This window comes from Plectrocnemia conspersa, unplaced genomic scaffold, assembly GCF_051122295.1.
Source record: "Plectrocnemia conspersa isolate PC_06_02 unplaced genomic scaffold, ASM5112229v1 ptg000003l, whole genome shotgun sequence".
Taxonomy (NCBI): Eukaryota; Metazoa; Arthropoda; class Insecta; order Trichoptera; family Polycentropodidae; genus Plectrocnemia; species Plectrocnemia conspersa.
In genome coordinates, this window is record NW_028277167.1 from 19,840,521 (window position 1) to 19,849,978 (window position 9,458).

Below are 9,458 nucleotides of genomic sequence, written 5' to 3' on the forward strand. Positions count from 1 at the left end.
CATAGTTGAAAGATTTTGCTTAGTAACTAAATATTTTAATTTATTGAATATTAATTAAAAAGAGCTTTTGACAAATTAAAGTTTTCAACGTATATTAAACAATCTAAAATTTTAAACCGTATATTTTAATCGTCAATAAAATTATTTATTAATTAACTTAACATATACAAATAAACTCAAATTAAAAGATCAGAAGAGAATCGAATAAAAGTAAAACTATATTTGTACTTAATAGAGTTTGACATAATTACATATTTTAAGTGTAAATGTATTTATTGTAAAAATAACTAAAAATACAATTGATAAATTAATTTAATTATTTTATACTAACCTAATTTTTTTAAGAAGTAAATTTCTTAAATAAGTTTGTATTGACTAGTCTAAATCAAAACAAAATATAAATACTTCACTAATACAATATTTAAACGCAATTAAAGTTGATTTTGGCAGAAAATGAAAATTTTCTTCCAGCCCTTGATTCTGTTAACTACTATTTATTTATATCGATGCAACACTAAAAAAACAACAACGGAAATAAATTCAAAATGCAGGCGATGTGAAAGGGAGGCTATAGGATTATTTTGAATAAAAGCCTCGAGCATTTTATACTAATGGAATTAGTTTACTATTAAAGAAATTATATTTTGAATCACTGAAATAAAAATAAATATTTATGAGTGATAATTTGTTTCATTAAAAAAACTTATGTACAGTTATTCATTTCGGGATCATCTAATGTTTGCCCAATCTTTTTAGACCAAACATATAATAGTGAGGCTATTATGCTATTATGCTTTTTCACATTATACTAACGAAAGTAATACATTAGACAATAATTGATGTAATAACATTATTAAAAAAAACAATATGCTGTATTTTTGTGAATATAAATAGAGTTTAAGTAAAATTAACTATTTACAAATTTCTACGATTTTTACGATCACATTATATGATATGAATTTAATTTGTTATTAGTTTAAAGTTTCAATTAGCTATATATTGTAATTTATTATAGTAAATTAATGTGTTTATTTATTTACAGGTGTGTTGGTGTAAGCGTTTCGCAAATGTTACAGCACTATAGTAGTTCAATCCGTTCGCATTGAACGGAAGCTAAATTAATCTTAAGCTACAAGCGAACGGGATTCGAACCGGAAAGCGTCTACAACCAGAGACAGACGACAACGAAACTACCAATTCTGTATACACTTCAATTTTCTACACATCAATTATGCGGTGGAAAGTTTAAATTCTTTATGCGCCAATAAAGAGACGCGTCAATTTAAAACAAATACATACACGGATGGATTACATTATAATAAAATAATTATTTCTTATTAAAATTACACTTCTAAACTAATTTTATGATACATAAAACTATGGTACTCACCCAAATAGAAAATGAAGTAACGGCTACCACTCACAACCACTTTAGTTTACTATTTGTTTTAATAATTTATGTATGTGTATATAGATTTAATATACACAAACATCAGTTGTAATCAAATTACACAACACTAAGTGTTTTAATTTTATATTTTACATAAATATTATTATATCAAATTTAATTATAAATAAATTATTATTTTAAAAGTCTTATATTATAAAATATCACATTTGATTTTTGCTTTGAGCAATCGGAGTATCAATTAACAATATTCTTAAATCTGAAAGAAAAAAAAATTATAAACACATTAAATATTTTTTTGGAAATTACACGAGCAATCAGAGACGCACTTATTGAGATTAAGAAACAACTATAAAAATTATTTTTTATACAATAATTTTTAATTTAATTGACACAATACGGTAGACTCACTCGCGGAATTTTAATTGTTAAATAAAGAAAAAAAAAATCAGGCATTTATTAAAATCAATATAATCCTATAGAGATATTTAAATTTCATGTTAATATTAATATAATTCGATCGTATATTACGTGTTTATAATTTATATTTACATTTTTTCGGTTCATTATTAAAATCGGCCATTCTGAATTGTTTACAGGCGCTTTTGTGTAACTATTTTCGCATTTGCATGATAATGGGATGCCTTTGCATATTTTCCGTATAAAGTCACCATTAAATCATATTATCTGGGAAGATTTCATTATTTTCCTATTACCGTCGGCAACAGTTTGGACACAATACCTCAGAGTCCATTACCAAGATATTTATTGTACGAGTTTTCGATAGTGTTATTATTGTCGTAAAATTTTCAACTGGTTTATTCAGTAGTGTGTAGTACATGAGTTTTTATCTAAACATATATGAACACACACATACACAAAAAAGTATTATATCATTACGTTTATTGTGAAAGACGGCCTTTTTTGGCCGCGTACCACTCATTATTCTTAGAAGTCGCGGTATAAAAGCACTAACCCAAGAATTACAACTGTTAATTGACGTAGAACCGTTAAACTGGATATATATTATTATTAAAATATAAACACATTGATACATAAAATATTAATATTTAGAAAGTCTTAATAAGTTATTTTATTAGATAAATTAATTAAGGAATGTATAGATCGATACTCAAATAATTTTCTGCGTATATAGCAAAATTTTACATTATGTACGTTTTTCAAGAAATTCATATCAATTGAACCAAATGTGTAAATATGTACATCAACGTACTTGTTTACATTTACATCGACACACTTTATGACCGCTTCTATTGTCTACGTAACAAATGATTTTAAATATCCAAGAAACATGTGTGCTAATATGTAGTCAGGTAATATTTATCATGGTGTATTTAAAATTTATTTACGTATTGATTACGCGGCTTTTTATAAAACTAAATTAAGTACAAACTTTTATGTCTTTTTGGCATCTATTTTTATATTTAATTATCAATTAATGTTTTTAAGATTATTTAAAAAATATATATAAATATAATAAATATTTAAAAAAAATACTAGATATATAATAATATATTATATATTATTAAAAATATCGTATATTCAATTATTCGATTATTGATGCAGAGAATCCAATAATTTTACTTTGATAAAGCGACAGTAACCCACTTTTTTAAATACATACATTTATTTTATAAGCGCATATCGTTCCCCTTTAAACTAGTAACATTCAGGCAAAATATAACTATCATTTAGTTTAATAAAATAACTCAATAATAAAAACAGTTTAGTTATATTTTATTTTCAGTGATTAATCAGTCACTATTATTAAAAATTACTAACAAAAAAAAGAATGATAAAAAAGTTTTTAAGAATATTTATATCATATTTTTGCTTTAGTAAAAGTATATAAATGCATTTAAAAGTCCATTTTATTTATGTTATTTCAAAATATATTTTAAAAAAGTACTACAAAAGTTTGAGTTCTCTATATGCATATAATTAATTGTTTATATTTAAAAGGCGAATTTTATTATTTTAAGATCATTGCTAAATTGCAGAGATCGAAAATAATTATATTTTAAAATATATAGTTGTTTCATAAACAGTGCCTGATTTTTATTTAGTCAGAGAGACACTGTAATAGAAACAAGACGTTCATAGTAAATGATATATTTTTTTATTTCAAAAGGGGTGTTGCGTTCTTTATTTTCTTTTTATTTAGATTCAGACATGTTTTTTTGGGCTCCTATGAATTGTGTTGTCGACAAAAGATTTTTTTGAACTGAAACACAATGCGGTGATGGACACAAACACATCAATATCGAATTTGGTGAAGGTACTATTAATTAAAGAACTAAAAGAAATTCTGAACTGGCGATATACATTTTTAAAATGAGTTTCGGATAAGACTGATTGAGAAACATTTTTAAAGCTAGTTCACTATATATATTAATTATTACACATTTAGAAGTTTCTCTTAGGACCGTTTTACGATATTAAGAAGCCATAGAAAAGGTAAAACAAAATGAGCAAATCAAAGGCCAAAACAGCAACGTTTAGAAGTCTGTTCTTTAAAATCGTTTTGTAAGAAAAAAAAATTTTAATTATACGAATTAGGATTTTAAATTTTGCCTGGTCCCTTATATTCTGCTTATAATTCGGGATAATCACATTCTTAAGCTTTATTCATTTTCGAATTACAAAATTCAATAAAACTATTATTATTATAAAAGCATTTGACGACTTCTAAAAATTATGATTTTCTTAAAAAAAAAGAGATTATTTATTAACAAATTTTTATGGGGAAAAATTACTGTAACTATAGCATATTTTGATATTTTTTTTATATAACACCAATAAATCAGCGACTTCATATGAAGCAATATAATATAAATGACTAAGCTTATTCAATCCACAATAAATATAATGCATCTGCTACCATAGAAATCCCAATTTCAGATATATGTATAGCTAACGAAATATCTATTTTTATGATATGTCTCATCTTTTTCTATAACTGAATTAGAAAGTAATTCAAACAAAGAATTGAAAAAAATCCTTTCTAGTATTTCACTTTTTATTTATATAGGCATTAAATTAAAAGTAAAGACAGTTTTGATTGTTTATAGTCATTTAAGCGAATTAAAAAATAACTACGTGATAAAAACAGTGCCAAACAGCAACGTATACGAGAAAAGTGATCATAGCAAAAGATATACAATATACAAAAAAATACAATAGCTTTTATAAATTACTTCAGATAAAAAATGTTTATTAAAAAGCTAAGCCAATTTTTCTATCAATATTTTTTTACAAAAAAATATTGTACTATGTTATTGATGCCCACTTTAATTATAAATCTCTATTGTGGGTGCTTAATATATTCGCCCACAGAAAAACAAAAATTTCAAGCTAACAACATAGTTATAAACATGCATGATAAAATAAATATGAAAAAAAATCGAAAACGCGTAAAATAAACAAACGAAAATTTGGAGAGCACATCTTTGTAGTCGCACGAGAGAGATGTACGGGGTCAACGTTTGATTTTGGGAGTCAAGTATCGGTTATTTCATAACTACTCGGAGGCTTTCACGCGTACACCTGTTGGCAACACCACACGAAAATAAGGCGGCGAGCGATGGGGAATTCGGAAGAACAGGTTGTTGATCGGCCCGCCCGCCCCAATTCGCCGAGGCTCTGTGCCGGTGACGTCACGCGACAGGTAGAAAAAAATTCGGACCTCTGACGGTACTGCGAGGACCCCCGGGACCCCTAGGCGGCTGTCGGGCGGGCGAGAACCGCGACAGGGCGACCGGAGGGTCTCGAGGATAAAGCCTCCAATTCACGTGTGTCCCTTCAATCGCGTCGATGACGCATAAAACATAGCCTACGTTTCTCAAATGTTTGGTATAATATTTTTAGCGATTAAAATATACTATAATATAATGTTTTTTATATAATCGAGATTAGCAATTTAGATAAATAGCCTATTACTCAAAATATATTGTATAGAATACATACTGAACATACTATGTTTATTTTAGAGACGAAACACAATTAACAAAACGTAATTACTTTACATTAAATGTTGTTTCATTTCGCAGTGCAGCGAAAATTTTTTCACTAAGCTTTGCTGTTATTCGTTATAGATTATTTTTCAAATTTATATTATGCTTATTTATTTTATGATATCGAAAAAAAACAATATTTTTTCTAATTACCTATACTTAATAGTGTAAAAGCGTGGCAAGTGCAAATGTTCTGTTTTAAATATATTTATAAGAAGTGAAATTGAATTTTACTTGAAATTGTAGTTAACAATTATTAAGATTTTAAAATTATTGTATTCTTTAGCATTAGATTTATGATGAAAAAAATAAATAAAATAAAACATGTGATAAGATTAATAATTTATTTAAGGTTTCTTCTAGTTTATTTAAAAATCCTAACATAAAAGTATTTATGTTATAGTTAAAATAGTATTTTTAAACTTAAATCTAAACTATCGTAAAAATAATATTAAATCAAATTTAGCGTATTATTTTTTAGAAATAATTTATTTATTTTTTATTGTAAATAAAATAAGATTACTATAATCAAACTCTATAATAATAAATAAATTAGTTTTAATTTAATATTTTTTACTGTACTTAAATATTTCTTTGCATTAATTGCTTTATTTTATTAACCGTTTAATGCCAATCCGTCAATGTCATATTAATTTTGTCTTAACTAAAAAAAACAACTATTTTTTCACGCATATTTTATGAATAACTAATCGGTTTATATTTATAACAAAGCAATTCTGTATACTAAATATTAAAACACCTTATTTATTAGTTATTTTTGATGTCGTAGCAAAAAATTAAAACCAAAGTTTATAGTATTCAATATCGTTTTAAATTTAACATAAATTTCGGTTTATCGCTACGAGTACGTTTTCATAATGAAAACCACAAATTGTAAGTTTTATTTAAACTCGCAGCGGTCCGTAAATTTGCACGTAATGGATTTAATAAAATGCTATTTATAAATCGAATATAAAAACTCATTTTATATACATACAATATATTTTGTAACAATATAAAAAAAATAGAAATTGTAAGATCAATTATTATGGATAATTCATAGATGTTATTAACGACAACTACAAAAAACTGACGAGTCAGATAAATTTGCCAATTATTTTCTGGTTTGATTATATTCTTTGCAGATTTAATAGTGTACAATTATTGCGAAAGTAAGCAATTATTGCATCGCTGTATTAATATAATAATATTCGTACAATATGCAAATTATTCAAATATAGCTAATGAAATATTTAACATTTACCGAAAAATATCAATATAACAAATATAAGTTGAGGATGATTTTATACGATCCCGCGAGTTTTTTACAGGATCCCATTGATAGGGTCTGTTCATTCATCAATCGGACGGGTCGGGTTTGTGTCTTATAAGATTGACCGCGCGTCGAGGTCGCCACCCTCGCAGTTTCTACCAAAAGCAAATATTAATTCTTCCATGTTTTATAAGGTTTAAAATGTATTATTTTGCATAATAACTATGACGAATGTTTGCTTTTTGCGACGCCTGAACAATTGTTACGCTTTGGTATGCGAAATTTATGTTTTGTTTAATGCAAACATTTGTTTAATTAGAACTCAACAATAAAACCATAAATTTTGGACGTGTACCGACATATTGACGTGTCGAATAAAAAGAATGTGCTTATTTAATGCTGAAAGATTCGGACGAAATGTATTACTGTGTATGCGTATTACGCGACATCACAATTGGTTTTTATTTAAACAAACTAATTTACAAGGTCTTGTTGCTGACTACAATCGCAAACGTACTTTGTAGATATAAATATTAAAATTATTAGGGAGAATAATATTTTTACTATTAATGTTAATGTTAATGAAACCATCTATTATTTTAGATTTATTTTTTATTGATACGAGTAAATTATTTAACTATGTCTATAATTATTAAACATATGTAGATATAATAGTTCTTGAAAAATCTCAATTTAAATTTTATTAATTTCGGCATTAACACAAAAAATTTTTTAATTAAATTAAATAAACTTTAATTTTTATATTTAATACATTATTTGGCTAAAGATTTAAATATAATGAATATGTATTTTAGTAATAATAATCAAAAACACCTACTTAATGAGTTATATATGTTTTATAATTAGCGCTAATTTGTATTCTATTTGGTTAGAAGTAAAACAACATTTAATTTACGCATTTAGAATATGTGACAATCTGTTTTATGTTTTAAATTAGTTTATTGATAATTTTTAAGGTATCTTCTTTAGAATTAGCAAATAAATTCTTTTAGAAAAAAGTTATGTTACGTTTTATATATTGTATAATATAATATGTTATTAATTATTTGCACACATATTTATAAGCATTTTTTTAACTTAGGATGATGACTCAACTATATTAGCATGATTTTTCTTGAAAAATGATTTAAGTTTATTGGTTTTCCTTGCCTGTATATATAAATGTATTTTTCACGTAGTCTTTTACAATATTTTTTATTATGTATGTATGTTAAATAAATCGCATATAATGTTGGGTCTCTTATCATCGTGATTTAACTTACAATATAAATTATTTTTACTATTTATATTAAAATTATTTAATATTATTAGTGTATTACACTTAATGCTATACTGTAAAATTACGCGCTAATTTTTTTGCTATGGTTGAGTTTATTATTTATTTTAGCTTGTAGCTTATACATTTTTGCTGTGATTATCTGATATAATAATTCATTAATATATCTTATATTGTTCTTATTAGTAAAAAAATACATTATTTAATTATGTACTAACGAGTAAATATGATTTTTTGTCGCTAATTCTAATATTATTTTTTTAAAGGTCAGACCAAAACTAATATTGTAATATACATTATATAAAAAGCGATAGGAGAAAAAACTAATGACAGATATTTAACCAGCGCGTAGTTTTAGATATAAAATAAGTTATAGTATTTCTGTACCATTAAATGGTCCAAATTTGTTTTAATGTTGTCAAAAGTTTCATTCTAATAGATCGATCACATCTTTAATTATTTAACAACAAAATCTCGCACCACTGATTGCTCATCACAACATGTTTATCATACATATTAACCACAATGATTTTGTTTACATTTTGTATATATCACTCTTATCAGGTCTCGCTGTAGTACTACACGTAAAAGCACTGTTCACGCACTGTTCACTGATTATATAGACTCAGTCTCCGGGACCGTTCAGGGGCCGCTCCGTGGCGGGTCAGTCCGCGCGATTCCCGCCCCGTCCGGTGTTGGTCGGCCGTCGCATGGCCGGTCCGGTCCACTCTGTGCGACCTCACTTGTTAAACTGAGATCACCTTGCAAGGCCTGCCTATCTGGTGCCGCTTTCTCTGTCTGCCGGCCGCCTCTGTGCACGCCGCTTCCAGAGCGAGACACAGCATCCGAGAGGAGGGCCGCCGCGGAGGATGCTGCTGCCGATTGAAGATGAGCGCGCTTATCTGCGGACCACGAAAAGAGCCGCGTGATACGGCGCCACACGCTGGCCGAGCGCCGATCGGCGAGCACACGTGTCGTGTGCTGAGAGACACGTGGATTGATCAAACAGTGGTGCCGATTGTTGGATGACGCGCGAGCTGTTATTGTCATCATCTGTTGTTATCGAAGACAAACATATAGCTTATCGATATATAATTTTTAATAAAAAAATATTTTTTAGACATTATAGCTTTGCCAAACCGACTAAAAGTTGTACTCAAAAGCTTAATAACTATGAAGCTTTTAAAATATTTTTACTGCATAGTTAAAAGTAAAACCGCCATTTAGTAAAATATTTAAAAAATAATCCTTATGCGTTTGAAATAATCTCTGGAGAATAAAATTATTAATGAACAGTTTAACATCCGCGATAATCACTTGACAACATCAATTTAATAGTTTGATGGGAAAATTTGCGCTAATTTAATATGGAAAAGTGTCGACACAATATAGCATGACAGCTTAATTTAAAAACTATACAAATATGAAATTCCAGATGAAGTTCCT

At 27.1% G+C, this 9,458-nt stretch overlaps 1 protein-coding gene across 6 annotated transcripts in view; it reads right to left on the bottom strand.

Annotated features, from left to right (window-relative positions):
• Nucleotides 1-9,248, bottom strand: part of Sox102F (transcription factor Sox102F) — a 297,246-nt gene extending 287,998 nt beyond the window's left edge. For 2 of the 6 annotated variants that reach the window (XM_088182702.1, XM_088182703.1), the window contains exons 1-2: nt 8,400-9,247; nt 1,391-1,667 (exon numbers count right to left, since the gene is read on the bottom strand). The gene's annotated coding sequence lies outside the window, so the exon portion shown is untranslated. Of the gene's footprint in view, nt 1-1,390; nt 1,668-8,399 lie in introns of all 6 variants that reach the window. The other 4 variants (XM_088182700.1, XM_088182701.1, XM_088182699.1 and 1 more) reach the window with 4 other exon arrangements.
• Nucleotides 9,249-9,458: the final 210 nt, after the last annotated feature.